At 47.6% G+C, this 15,088-nt stretch overlaps 1 protein-coding gene across 2 annotated transcripts in view; it reads right to left on the reverse strand.

Moving 5' to 3' along the window:
* Window positions 1-12,239, reverse strand: part of TGM1 (transglutaminase 1) — a 140,858-nt gene extending 128,619 nt beyond the window's left edge. For both annotated transcript variants that reach the window (XM_069633984.1, XM_069633983.1), the window contains exon 1: window positions 12,093-12,239. The gene's annotated coding sequence lies outside the window, so the exon portion shown is untranslated. The remainder of the gene's footprint in view (window positions 1-12,092) is intronic.
* Between the last annotated feature and the right edge of the window lie 2,849 nt (window positions 12,240-15,088).

A 15,088-nucleotide genomic window follows, 5' to 3' on the forward strand; every position in this document is an offset into this window, starting at 1 on the left:
CGATGGGGTTGCCTGATGTACCTACAGCCAAGAGTTGGAGGTAACGCGGCCACCCCACCGGCAAAGAACAGCTGGTATTACCGGCACCTGTTATACCAGCAATCCCCCATAGAGTCCTATGGGACGCCATTGAATTTGAATTTACATGCCCTTACTGGCACCTGTAATCGTCAGGTAATTCCGGCAGATCAGGTGCCGGTAACAGAATTACCGTCTGGTGGTATCCCAGCGGATTTACTGGAATTATACCATCAGACTTGTAATGAGGCCCCTTGTGTCTCATTATTGCTTGGTCCAAATGTCTGAGTGTTGGAATGATATTATATGTGGAGAGACAGCCTGGTTGTGGGGGTTCCCGACTCCCCCAACAGGTAGGGTGCTCGATTGCCATCCAAAGCCCAGTGAATATATCCTAAGAGCTAGAAAGTGAATCTGAGCTGAAGCACAATGGGTCTGTGACCCACAGCAGAGACCCCTTTGGATCTCCAGCATGGAGCGGGCAAGCGCCTGCCCCTTTATTTGGCAGTGGGCTGAAATCAGCTGCAAGAAGGAGCATAGGACCCATCCCAGTCACCCAAAAACTGGGATGGGCTGTGCTGCCTCAAAATACTGTGGGAGTGGTCATTCTGAGCCAGGGTCACCACCAGAGGAAGCTGGGAGGTGGTTGGATCCTCGGGAGGATAGCTCAGGGGCAACAGCCTTGGAAGCAAGACGACACAGAGCAGCACTGGTTCGATCCCCGGGTCCGTGCTTAGAAACCTCTGGATATTAAGCGCGTTATAAATAACCTATCATATCATATCATCTCCAGCCGCCACCCTTGTGTGGTGTCACACATGTATCTTTGTTTTGTGTAACAATCTGCAATACACTGGGCACACCAGCCAGTCATGAGAGGGCTTGTGGCACCGAGGAGAGAACAGGAGAGCCCCGAAGTGTGTCCAGCTTTGGTAGCCGTCAAGAGCACCCATCTTTATCTGAAGACCATGGTAAGGATATGTGGGGTCAAGCATCTCTGTTTGCATCTCCTGCCCGTTGTCCAGACCCCCCGCCTTAATACCAGTCATAATCCATAGCTTGCCCAGAGCAACGCTTAGTTACCCCACCCCGAGTGGGACGGGTATGCCCAGACGTGGGTCCCGTGCCTGCTGAGCGTGGGGACCCCCAAGTTACTCCTCACTGATGATGCCCAACGAGGCCGAAACCTGTCTGAGGATGCTTGTGCTCTCGTGCAGAAGGGATGTGACCAAGCAGTTTGGGCTGGGCTGCCCCTTTGGGGGTGGGACCAAGTCTGATTTGCATATGGTCTTTCCCCTTTAGTTATGGTTTGGCAGGCACAGAATGATGGTCTGGAGGGTTGCCGAGGGCAATGCCAGAGGTTAAGATTAATTCTAAACCTTCCAGCCATCACCTCTTTTGTTTTGCACAATCCATAGCTTGACATGCTGCCCTGGTAGCAATCAAAATAATCATGCAGACTCCCTTGATGTCGCCCGCCCGCACCCGCTTCCTACGTGCTGGAATCAGGACAATAAGTGCCACTCAAAGGCAACATTAGCAGTCCACCTTGAGGATCCTAGGAACATAGATTCAGGACACAGTTTAACAACAGCAGCCACCGTGGAGGTACAGGGGGTGTGGTACACAGACCAGAGGCTGCATGGAGAAGGTAAACATACCCCAGAATAGGCACAGAACTCCGATTAGCAGCCTCACAATATGAGCAAACACGCAAGCAGGGCTGCAGCGCGCAGACTAGACGCAATGCGGCAGGTTGAGGATATGGATTAGAAGTTACCAGAAAGGGGCACGTATCCGAAATGAAAACAGAGATCAGAAGTGAGCCATGCTTGTCACGTGTCGTGAGTGAGCCAAGAAGCAAGTCATGTTAGGATGTAGACCTCATTCTCTCTTAAGGAGTGACAGTATCTAGGGGCTGTCCAGTTTGACAGGTTTAACACTATGGGATTAAATGTTATGCCAAGGATCACACACTTTGGTTAAGTGGTGACGGGATTTGACACTGGATCATGTGGTTTCCCAGTTCTTGTTGAGAAGCAATGTGAAATTATTTGTGAATGTTTGACTTTCAAGAACTAAATCAGTACCTAGTTTTGTGAACGTAAGTACTAAAAATATACAAATCACAGAATAAATTAACATGGCAGTATAAACATAGAACCATTTTGTGCAAAAGGGGCGTTATTTTAGCTTTTTTCCTCCATCATAAATAGAAATCTACAAGTACCAGAATCCGAATTCAAAGTCTCAACTGAGTTTTACTATTGTATTTTTAAGAAATATATGCTTAACGTTTGTTTAATAACTAAGTGCACACTAAATAAAAAATAATAATAATGTTGAAGTCTTAAACACACCCAATTAAAAACGGTATGATAAGGTCACACGCATATTTGTATTGCTTGGCAGAGACTTTAGATTATTATACATCATGTGAATAAGAACCTCTGAAATTCTAGAAAAAAAACCTTGCTGTGTTTTTTAAGCAATTCTGCAGAAAATAATCTTACCAGGGGCCTGCAACAGTGTGTTGGATCTCTCCTGTCTAGGCCCCTTCCAAGAAAAGGGCCTATAGCTCAGTGGCAACGTGATCGCCTTGGAAGCAAGACAACACATAGCAACACAGGTTCGATCCTCGGGGCCGCACTTGGAAACCTCTGGGTATTAAGAGCGTTATAAATAACCTATCATATCATACATGAAACGTGCAGTTAGTGGGCTAAGGAATGCCACCAGAATGCGAGAAAGCAACACTTTCCAACGAGGATAATAGCACAGGATCATACACTGGGATACGACGGTCTGTCTAGGATCACAGTTTGGGCCGGTGGCAAAGCGGGATCCTTTGGTTCCAATTTGACTCCGATTTGGCTAGCCAAGCTCCTGACCCGACTAATGCAGTATGCTCTTCGATGGCCTGGTGAACGTATTGGACTTCAGGACTCTTCTGCCCTGTGTTTACAAGCTCGAGCCCTTTGCTGTACAGGTGCTACTATCGTCTCAGATCGCACCTCAGAGTAAGGAAAAGCTGGCTTGCCTTGCTTCAATCGAGCATGTTGTGCTAGGCTATGCTTATGTTATGCTATGTTGCAAACATGTTGTACTGCCATATCACCACCAATGTTGCCGGGGCTTATCTGGAAAATGGTCAATTATGCCCCCGCCGGATTGAACAGACCTTCGTACGCGGAGGAAGGGAAAAGGTGAGACCGGGAGAAAAGTAGGGGTAAGGATAGGAACACCAACGAACAATTAGAAAGATAAGATGGGGCTGGCGGGGAGGAGAGGGTGCGGGGGGGTTAATAGGAAATGCCCATTGGCAGTCACTGGCAGCGGATCGGATGAAATGCGGAGCAGAAAGCATGGGAGTAGAACATGCCAGGAGAACGCACATTTTACAGTGATGGCAATGCCTGGCACTTGGGGGGTGGCACTGGCATGACTCAGAAGTGTTTTGTATGTACATACATACATTCACGATGAGATGTATTAACCATGGGGCCCCGCAAACCTATCAACATGCACCCTAACTTCGGTTATTACATGTCGTCAGAATATTCCCTAAAGAAAGATGAAAACGCCACGTTTTGTCTGGGGAGGATAGCTCAGGGGCAACGCGCTCGCCTTGGAAGCAAGATGACACGGAGCAACACAGTGTGCCCACCCTTTCGACGCCACCGTGCACTGAGAAGGATCGGGCCAGGGTTCAGGTCTGTCTCTGCGGCCAGAGACCGCTAGCAATAAGGAGCCCCACAGCGCCAAGCACTCTTCCTGAAGCCGCCTCCCAAAGAGACTTCTGGTTCATATTAGTGGCCACCTCTTATCCAGACACCGAGGGACCCAACCTTGCACTTGGCCCCTTATCCTTTTCCTGTTCAACGCTTGCAACGCCTGTGACTTCCTTTGCTTGTGTATATTCTAGATTTGAATAAAAGAGCTGTTTTCCTTTTCAGATAAGCCCAGACAGGGCCTTGAAGAAATGAACACGTTTGCTGCTCTCCTTCCATTTCACATCCTGGGCCTTAACTATTCAGCCTTGATCGCTCAGCCACCGCTACCCATAGGTGAGCCAAGGTAGCTCCGAGCCATTGTTTTTTTTATGATCAGTTTGGCTTCTTTGGCGGAGGGAGTGAACTCCCTTTGGGAAAAGCAGGATCCTCCATTTGCAATAAATGAAAAAAAAGATATTACCAGGGGTAGGGGGTGTACTCGTGGGAGGCTTGTGTGCATAGGAAGCCTGTGGCCGCAAGAAGTTGAACAGGCAGAAGGCGGAGGGGCACATCTCTACGGGCACAGTATCAAGAAACCGAAACTTATCTCAGGGCTGCAATGTGGGGATTTCTAGGCCGGGTCAGCGAAGTGGAGCTTGGCTGTGGGCCTAGACGTGGCGAGGCAGGAAGCAACCCACCCGTCTCGGGAGGCCGTAGTGGGGGAGGCTGGTCACGGGATACATGGAGACACAAAGGGGAGCTCGCAGAAAGCACAGGGCCACAAGAAACCAACCACACGTCGCTAATGTTAGAACGGCGCCCTGCCGCAAATTGCACAGGCCCAAGTTGGGGTCGGGCGCAGCTAGGACAGAAGCAATCCCGGAGACCCACTGACTTCTCGAAGCTCTGCCAGCTTCTCAGGCGTGAACCTGACCGTCCTGTTTCACTGCCGCAAGTCCAAAGCGGATTCACTTTGCCTCAGTTCTCGAGGGCTTTCAGACAGTGGCGTGTCCACACTCATTTGACTGGGCTGGCCTAAGTGGGGCGCTGACTTATGCAGGGGGTGCATGAAGTGCTGGCACACACACATAATGATCATAATTTAGGATCAGGGGGTGGCATCTGGGGTAGCCAATCGGATTCCAGGGGTAGCACGTGCCACCCCAGGCCACTCCCCGAGCACGCCACGGCGTTCAGATTCGCCGGCCTGATTTGTGACTGCCTCTTTCCCAGCCCCAGCAGCTTTTCAGGGGCTGTGGTGCGCCCGTGAATTTGTATCCGCCATGGCGGGAAGACTCCCCTCTGTACTCGGCAGCCCACGGCCAAGAAAGAGTTAAAGAGACACACGTGAGTTTTAGAACCAATTTAGTGGCGAACCTTTTATAGCACAGTCTTTTAGTTTGCTTGTAGTCACCTCTTCGCCATAACACTCTAAAGGTACGGAACATGCAATGGGCACGGCTTAACATGGCACAGCCTAACAAGTGATGGGTGGGAGGTTTTGAATGAATCTGCACCACTGGCAATGCTCTGGGCAACCTTACACACAGGGAACGCCTCTGCTTGCACACCACTGTTTTTTTAGCTGTCTGGGCCATTACAAATGGGATCCAACCATATGCAAATCAGTCAGGTGCTGCCACCAATGGCAGCAGCCCAATCCGAACCACTAGGCCAGGTCACCTCTGAGCCAGCACCATACCTGCCGAATCCCTGAAACCCTGTACGCAATTGCAGGACAACCTAGTGTTTCTGCCTGCACAGAGATAGCCGATACACTTCCAGAGGCGCACCCCTGCTTACCACACCACACCCACCCTTCCCAAGGACTCATTGAGGAAGCCTGGGATTCGGGAAGTCCTCCTCGCAAGGGAAGCTGTTTTTATGCAAAGTGCGGTGCTGTTTATTAGAAGGATGCACCCAATTCTATTGCTGCAACACTTCTCTTCATAAACTCTACTATGCCAGTGCCAGAGCCTGTGACATCAAAGGCCCATCTTAAAGCATAGCTGTGCCAGTGCAGCGACACTTTCCCTCGCAGGCCCTTCCTAAACGTCACTATGCCAGCCTTCATACCACAGGGCCATCTTAAAGCCTGGCCATTCCAGTGCCGCGACACTTTCCCTCGCAGGCCCTTCCTAAACGTCACTATGCCAGCCTTCATACCACAGGCCCATCTTAAAGCATGGCCATGCCAGTGCCGCGACACTTCCCCTCACAGGCACTTCCTAAACGTCACTATGCCAGCCTTCATACCACAGGCCCATCTTAAAGCCTGGCCATTCCAGTGCCGCGACACTTTCCCTCGCAGGCCCTTCCTTAACGTCACTATGCCAGCCTTCATACCACAGGCCCATCTTAAAGCATAGCTGTGCCAGTGCAGCGACACTTTCCCTCGCAGGCCCTTCCTAAACGTCACTATGCCAGCCTTCATACCACAGGCCCATCTTAAAGCATAGCTGTGCCAGTGCAGCGACACTTTCCCTCGCAGGCCCTTCCTAAACGTCACTATGCCAGCCTTCATACCACAGGCCCATCTTAAAGCATAGCTGTGCCAGTGCAGCGACACTTTCCCTCGCAGGCCCTTCCTAAACGTCACTATGCCAGCCTTCATACCACAGGCCCATCTTAAAGCATAGCTGTGCCAGTGCAGCGACACTTTCCCTCGCAGGCCCTTCCTAAACGTCACTATGCCAGCCTTCATACCACAGGCCCATCTTAAAGCATAGCTGTGCCAGTGCCGCGACACTTCCCCTCACAGGCCCTTCCTAAACGTCACTATGCCAGCCTTCATACCACAGGCCCATCTTAAAGCATGGCCATGCCAGTGCAGCGACACTTTCCCTCGCAGGCCCTTCCTAAACGTCACTATGCCAACCTTCATACCGCAGGCCCTTCTTAAAGCATTACTGTGCCAGTGCCGCAACACTTTCCCTCGCAGGCCCTTCCTAAACGTCACTATGCCAGCCTTCATACCACAGGCCCATCTTAAAGCATGGCCATGCCAGTGCTGCGACACTTCCCCTCAGAGGCCCTTCCTAAACGTCACTATGCCAGCCTTCATACCACAGGCCCATCTTAAAGCATGGCCATGCCAGTGCCGCGACACTTCCTCTCACAGGCCCTTCCTAAACGTCACTATGCCAGCCTTCATACCACAGGCCCATCTTAAAGCATGGCCATGCCAGTGCCGCGACACTTTCCCTCACAGGCCCTTCCTAAACGTCACTATGCCAGCCTTCATACCACAGGCCCATTTTAAAGCATGGCCATGCCAGTGCCGCGACACTTCCCCTCACAGGCCCTTCCGAAACGTCACTATGCCAGCCTTCATACCACAGGCCCATCTTAAAGCCTGGCCATGCCAGTGCCGCGACACTTCCCCTCACAGGCCCTTCCTAAACGTCACTATGCCAGCCTTCATACCACAGGCCCATCTTAAAGCATTACTGTGCCAGTGCCATGACACTTCCCCTCACAGGCCCTTCCTAAACGTCACTATGCCAGCCTTCATACCACAGGCCCATTTTAAAGCCTGGCCATGCCAGTGCCGCGACACTTCCCCTCACAGGCTCGTTTTAAACATTACATTCAAGCGCCAGATTTTTTCACTTCACAGTCCCTCCTTAAAACATTACAGTGCCAGTGCCAGAATGCTCTACTTCATAGCCATGCTTGAAACACTACCAGGCAAGGGGCAAAACTCTTTTTAAAAATTTCGAGTTTGGTGCCATTCAGAGGCCAGGCTTAAACAATAGCATTCCAGCGCCAGAGGAGGCTTCACCCTGTAAGACCTTCTTAAGCATAACCGTTTCCATGCCACCGCAGATTTCCCCTTGCAGGCTCTCGTCAAACATTACCCTTTCAGAATCATCGAGAGTGTGGGGTTACAGTTTACGCTGATTCCATGTTCTTCCACTGCAGCATGGCTATCTTTGCAAAGCAATCAAAGAACACAATCATTCGCTTTTTGATTATATTCACCTAGCGCTGTGTTCCTTCCTCGACTTTGACACGTGTTTCGGTCTATTACACATCTTCATCAGGAGTATGTGAACTCATAGCCATATTCCATTGATTAAAGGGATTTCTCGTGGCCAACGGGTGGGGATCTTGCAGGGTTCTCTCAACAAAGAGAATTCTATCCTGTGACTGCAAATGACTGTTTGCGGGGCAGGCAAAAAGAAGCTTGTTTTAGAGGTGGTGTGACCCCGCAACCTTAACTCCACCCTCAATTCACTGATTATATGCACACTAATGGCATCGCCAATGACATCATGCCATGTCCTGTGCACCCCACACACTGAGCAGGGATGCAGGCCTTTCCCTGTGAATGTGGGGTGCACGGTGCAAGTCATTGGCAATCTCATATATGATACCACCCATGATGTCATTGATGACATTACTAGTGATGTCATATGTGATATTATCGAGGTGTCCTTTGCACTTCGGAGCTGGCTTTGGTGGGGATCTGAGCAGTGCACAGGGGAGGAGATAAAGTTGCCTAGCTACCTTAAGTGGAGATTTTTTGGAATGATTTTGGAGTTGTCACAACTTTTGCTTCACTTATGTGAAAGGTTTTTCCAGTGAATTATTTGTATGGGTTTTAGTCCCCGAGGCTTGCATTTTGTGCTTTAAGCATAGCCTCGAGTAGAGGTTTTTCAATTAATATATATATTATTATATATGGTTAGTTATAACCTTTTATACAACTATAAAATCATCATAATTGTCACAAATACTGCGGAAAAAATCAATAAGAACATTGGCTAAAACCTGGGCTCGCCATCTGGGTTCAATAAACATCATTGTTTTACATGACTACATGGGGGAGTCACAATGCTGCGTTGAATTCCATCCAATATCAGCTGTGCAAAAGTCCAGAAGAGTAGGCAGCCAGACCTTAATAGTTGGCCACCTCTCTCCATGAACCTATGCCAGATTGATTCCGCGCCAGTGAACCCAGCATGTCTGTAAAAAATGATCTCCATGCCTGCGCATGGGCACCACGACAACACCAGGGCATAGCTGCTAGTATCTGCCTGCTCCAGGTATTCCAACCCAGTCACCTACTGGCTCCAAAGTAGGAATTCAATTAAATCTAAGGTCCATGCAATTGCTTCTCTTTTTCTACAAGGGAAGCGCTCAATGTACACCGATCTACTCTCATTCATATATATATTTATTTCAAGAGAATATTAGGACTTGGGCATGGAGTGCTAACAGGGCTTTAATTGGGCCGGGGTTAGCCAGGGCTCAGCCCCGGCAGTCTCCAAATATTGACCTTGAGCCGCCAGGGCTCCGCAGAACTCTCTGAACTACCTTTCCCGAACAGATCTCATCCTTGCAGTAATGTAAATACAAAACTGAGTGACAATACTGCTCTTTGCACATTATATTACAGTATTGTCATTACAATGATGTTAATTAGTGTATAGGAATCACAGATTTCATTCAAAGGGTCTATGGGATTGCCTGGTGCAGTGACCTGTTTTGATTTGAAGTTTTTTCTATATATGACTACATTTATTTTATATTATTTGATACATATTTTAAAGTAGAATTGACTTCCTTTCACTGCACCTATGCAAACTCGATTGGGTCTTTTAGGTCACTCTTAACTACGTGGGTCCCGCCGCTTTTAAAGGCGTTAGATCCCCTCTTTCATTTCTTATCCCACTTATTAAAAGCACTGAGCGCTATATGTGAGCAGCTGATATTGTTTGACGCATGGGTAGATGGCGCAGAGCCGGTAACGCTGCTCTGTACTTGTGGTGAAGTTGGACGCCCCATAGAAGAGCACTTTTTCAGATGCTTGGAACATTGACACCATTCCAAAAAAGTACACACAGTTTGCCACCAATACAGTCTGCGCAGGCGGGATTGTGAACAAGTGCTATCCCAGTCTGTATAGGCCCTAGGATGAATGAGTGATATCTCAGCCTGTATAGACAGGGTGGCGAATGGTGATGTCTGATTTGTATACGCCCTAGGATGAATAAGTGATATCCAAGTCTGTGTAGGCGCTATGATGAATGAGTGATATCCCAGTCTGTACAGATACGAGTGTGAATGAGTGCTATCTGAGTCTGTATAGACAGGGTGGTGAATGCGTGATATCTCATTTGAATAGGCCCTAGGATTAATGAGTGATATCCAAGTCTGTATAGGCACTATGACGAATGAATGATACCCCAGTCTGTACAGATCCTAGGGTGAATGATCGCTATCTCAGTCTGTATACACAGGGTGGTGAATGAGTGCTGTCCCATGTTTTATTTAATGTATTAGTGATATAGTTCACAAGGAACTTTTCATAAAAGCAAAATCTTTACGCTAACACTCAAGCATGTGCAAAAAGCATTATATTCATAAAACAAAAAATACATAAGTACTCATTAGGATCGTCAGATTATTAAAACCTTAAAGCATTATTCAACATGACAGTTTGCACAGTAACATTTAAAACATTGTTACAGATTAATAATTTAAAACAACCCTACAACTCTTAATATAGATTAAATAAATACATCTCCTCCCATTTCAGCGATGGCTTCATCGTGGGAACTGTTCTTTTAAAGAGTGCAGCGCGCCAAGGCTCCTTGCGTTTGGTTTTCGAGTGAAAATATACTATTGCCAAACTAAGCCCCCGATACAAAATTATGATCCTGGATCAAGCTATTATAAATTATCGATCGTGTCAACGATGCCGTCTTCTTTACATTATCTACAACGCCTTACACTGGCTCCAGCCCCTCATTTCTCTGCTAGGGAAGAGATTAAAGCAGAGACGCATGAGTTGTGCGCCCAAGTATTGGTCAGGGGATGTGTGTAGATAGTGTGGGAGCACACAAGGAGGACTCGCGTCTAATAGTATTCCGGAAAACAGGCGATGTCCACGAATCTCCTCAGTGGTATCAGTCCAGTCGGTCTCCCACAGTTTATCCAGTTCCAATGTCAAGCCGTGTTGCGTGGTACACGCTCGGCCCTTTTCTGTCCACTTATTCAAGGGGTTATGGAGGCGTTTATCTAATGGTTGTCTTAAGGGCCAACTATTGGAGTTCTCCTCCACAGAGACAATGTTCGCTAGCAACCTCACGTGCTTCCCATTTGGATAGTCCCTATGGTGAATGAGTGCTAGAGTAAAATTAATTAGTGCTATCCCAGTTATTTAGGCCCTAAACTAGGGTGAATGAGTGCTATACCAGTTGTATAGGCCATAGACTAGGATGCATGAGTGCTATCCCAGTTGTATAGGCCCTAGACTAGGATTAATTAGGTCTATCCCAGTTGTATAGGCCCTAGACTAGGATTAATTAGTGCTATCCCAGTTGTATAGGCCCTAGACTTAGATGAATTAGTGCTATCCCAGTTGTATAGGCCTTAGACTAGGATGAATGAGTGCAGCCCCAGGCGTATAGGCCCTAGACCAGGGCGAATGAGTGATATGTTGGTCTGAATATACAGGGTGGTGAATAAGTGCTATCCCATTTCAATAGCCCCTATGATGAATGAGTGCTATCCCAGTTGTATAGGCCCTAGATTATGATGAATGAGTGCTATTTTGGTCTGAATAGACAGGGTCGTGAACGAGTGTACGCCCTAGGGTGAAAGAGTGATAAATAGAGGCAGTGTGGTGAATGGGTGATCTCCCAGCCTATATATGGGGGGAGAGGAGTGTTATACAAATCTATATAGCCCTGTGATGATTGAGTGCTAAACCAGTTTATAGACACTAGGATGAATAAGTGTCATTTAAGTATGAATAGACAGAGTGGTGACTGAGTGCCCCCCCTCTGTGTATGCTCTAGGGTGAATGAGATATTGAGAGAGTGTGCTGAATGAGTGCTCTCCCATTCTATATATAGAGGATGGTGAATGGGTGCTGCCCAGGTCTGCATAGTCTCTGTGATGATTGAGTGCGACCCCCTTATATAGACACTAGGATGAATGAGTGCCACCCCAGACTCTAGACACTATGGTGAATGAGTGCTTGCTACCCCAGTCATTTTGTGCGAAGAGGTGTTCAGAAGTGATGCCTCTGCCCTGGTGTGTCGAAAGGCAGTGCGAGCGAACCGAGTGAATGGTACGGCTTGAGACTCACGCGTGGGACGGAACCTCTGTGTACTGTGTGTGTGTGTGTGTGTGCCCTGGTGTGCAGCCAGGGAGCGTGTGAAACAATGCGCAGAACGCCAGCGCGTGGAGCAGCCCGCGAGCCGAGCGTGGAATGCGTACTCTGCAGCGCGAGCGCCAGCAGCTGTGAGGGACGGGTATCTTGTCCAATGCGTGCGGCTCGGCGCGCGCGGATAAGTGCACGCGGATCTTTCCAGCGGTCACCGAGCCAGGCAGGGGCGCTCTTACCGTCTCTGGCGGCGGCGGCGGGTGCGGGTGCGGTTCGTGGAGGTGCCCGAGAGACGCACGGCGCAGCACAGCAATCCTTGGGTTCTGTGCCAAAGGGAGGGCGCCGCTGATTTAAGGCGCTGGGCTGTCCCTACCCGAGGAGGAGCCCGCTCTCCCCGCCCCGGGATGAGCTCAGGCCCCGTCACCGTAGCCCGCCCTTCACCGCTTGCACAAGCACCCGGGAGATAGGGTGCGAGTACCGGCAGCATGTGTCAGTAGGAGAGTGAGCACATGTATAGAGCACAAAACACGCCAAACACCCTCCGGCTCTTGACGAAGGCCGAACCCTAAAAATACAGCACGAGCAGGTGCATTAAACCACGGGAACCAATTTAACTACCTTAATGGGACGGGCATCTGTTCACTGTAGTTTGTTTACAGTAGAGTTCTTCAACGCGTGCATTAACTCATCGAGCTATCTTACTGCGAGTGGCACCCGCGTGCTGCAGGTTACATAGTGTATCTCTGCAGATATATATTTCCTGTAAATAGCAGGTGTCACTGGTACCCAACTTCACTTGGTATTTAGGCCTTCGAAAGATGGAAAGCTAAATCCTCCCTGCCTGGATCTCAGCAGCAGGCCCTATGCTCACTGAGCCTTTTAACTGGCTCTACACGATTAAACACACAATTTGGAGGATGCACACTCGTCTCTGGAGCAGCTGTATTATCCCACTAAACTGTCATTCTAGAATTGCTAGCTGTAACCTATAAATTACACACAAGTACAGAAAGTAAAGTATCTCAGGATTTGCGCTGTTGCTGAAGGGGCAGAACCCACTCAGTTACCTATATCACATCGAACAGGGTTCTTGACACCTTATTTAGCACACTGGAACCTGTAATCTGCAAATTAGGTAGAGACCTTTCAACAGGAGCATAAGATGGTTATAGCCGGTAAGAAAGTTCAGCACGTTCAGCACTGGCCCCTGACAGTGAACTGCAATTTGCAGTCACAGGATAGAATCTTGGCTGGGCATCACTTTATTCTTCTGAGGTTGATAAATTGAGCACGAATAAGCTAGGTCATAATCACATCTATTGTTGCAGTGCTTAGAAGTGGGAAGAATTCAGAATTAAGCACCACATAATAAGTATGGGATAAAACACCCCCTACCAAATGTTGTAAGGATATAGCAAGTCAGCAAGGAGTTCTGTGATCAAATAGTGGAACGACGCCTACGGTTGAGTTCCTTTCCAGGTCCTTTATATGGTCACAGAACTCAGAGGTGACTTACAATATAATTTTTACCTACAGAAAGGGGTATTTTATTCCTTACATGGCTAGACACTGTCACTCTCTTAGTACCTGGGGTCTCATTTCAAGTTTGGCGATATATACATTGGAATTGCCACAAAATTCTTTACTAATAGCACCACTCTGTCCCATAGATCTACCTCAGGATTACGGGAGGTGGTAAGGCGGCGTTAGCCCGCATTTTTGGAGTTCATTGGACTGCACTGGGATTGCATCAGATTTACCATGAGCAGTAATTCTGCTACAGCAAATATGACCATTTTTAGAGATTAGCTGGAGGATGTCACCTTCGCCTCTGAGGTCAGAGTTCACTGGTGTGGGATACTGGCAGTAAAGTTGCAGTACATTCATTACTGCCATTTTTTCCTGCACCGCCCAACTCTTATTAAGGCCTCTGGCCTCTTGCTTGTTGTAATGTAAGAGATCTCCAAGTTGTTGATATATAATCAATGTAGAATCTGTTTGGATTAAAAAAAAACACTAACACGCAGCTCGTAATGTATTGCAAAAAAAGAGTTAGAGCATCTACAACCGTTTTTGTTGTAAAATAAATGACGCCATGCAGCAAGATTCTTGATCTTTGTGTTAAACTCCGCTATTTGGGGTCTGGAGTATGTCTGGGTAGTGCACACAGCACTTTAAAAAGGGATTATGGTGAGTGCTTTTAACTGAAAATATAAGCATCTGTGGCACTTTGGGGGGCTGAAATTATTTTTTCTGGGGGGTCCGCATATAACAGCTTGGATACCACTGCTATCAACAGTTCAATATCAATGGCTGTTAAGAGTCACAGAAATATTATAAAGAAGGGATTTGAACAGCTTGCTACGGCCTTAAGTGCTGGAGTGACTGCTGGCCTTAATTCTGCTCTTTCCTGGATCAAGCACCACAAGCTGTGACAACACAACTCACCTGTAGTGAATTTGTCGCCCCATTTTCTTAATACAGGTCAGTAGTTGTTGCGTATTGTTAATGCATGTTATTGGGATTAGAGTTTGTGTAGAATACTAGTTAAGTAGAATACAGAATGTTAAATAAGGGGGCTTCTGGAATGTGAAGAACAGTGTAGGCAGTTAGTTGATATTGAAATAAAGATATGTACAGACGTGCCATGATGCGTGAATATTTATTGGAAAGCCATAAGTAAATATAGACATAACCGTGGCGACGAGGGAGAACTGAATCCATGCAAGGAGATTTATCAGGCTGTTCGGAACGTAATGTGAACAAAGATATTGAGAGATAATGGCAAACGAAACAACCAACAACAGTGAACGGAACGAGAAAATGCAATGGACTATATACTGAACAGATCGAAAAATACAGTTGAGGTAAGCGGATCGGCTCGGCACTAAGGAAGAGTAATAACTTTAAACTTGGAGTTACAGAATAGTGTGCATATAACATTGAAAGGCAAGAGGATTTTTTGAATAGTAACACCACGTACTTACAGTGCGCAAGTCTGAACGCAATAAGGGCAGATTTATAGGAAAGGACCTGTGCGCGTCAGAATGCGTACAGAAACAAGGAAGTAACGTTGCTTATGGGGAGTCTAGAAGAAAGGACCCGAGAGCGTGGATGTATGTGCAGCCATTTTGGGAAATGCAAACTGCTAAATGCTAATATGTTATGAATGGACATAATTTCACACTAACGTTACAATACGAACACTATTAGAAAATCGAACACCATCAGAAAA

Source organism: Ambystoma mexicanum, chromosome 13 (assembly GCF_040938575.1).
Source record: "Ambystoma mexicanum isolate Mex_15411 chromosome 13, UKY_AmexF1_1, whole genome shotgun sequence".
Taxonomy (NCBI): Eukaryota; Metazoa; Chordata; class Amphibia; order Caudata; family Ambystomatidae; genus Ambystoma; species Ambystoma mexicanum.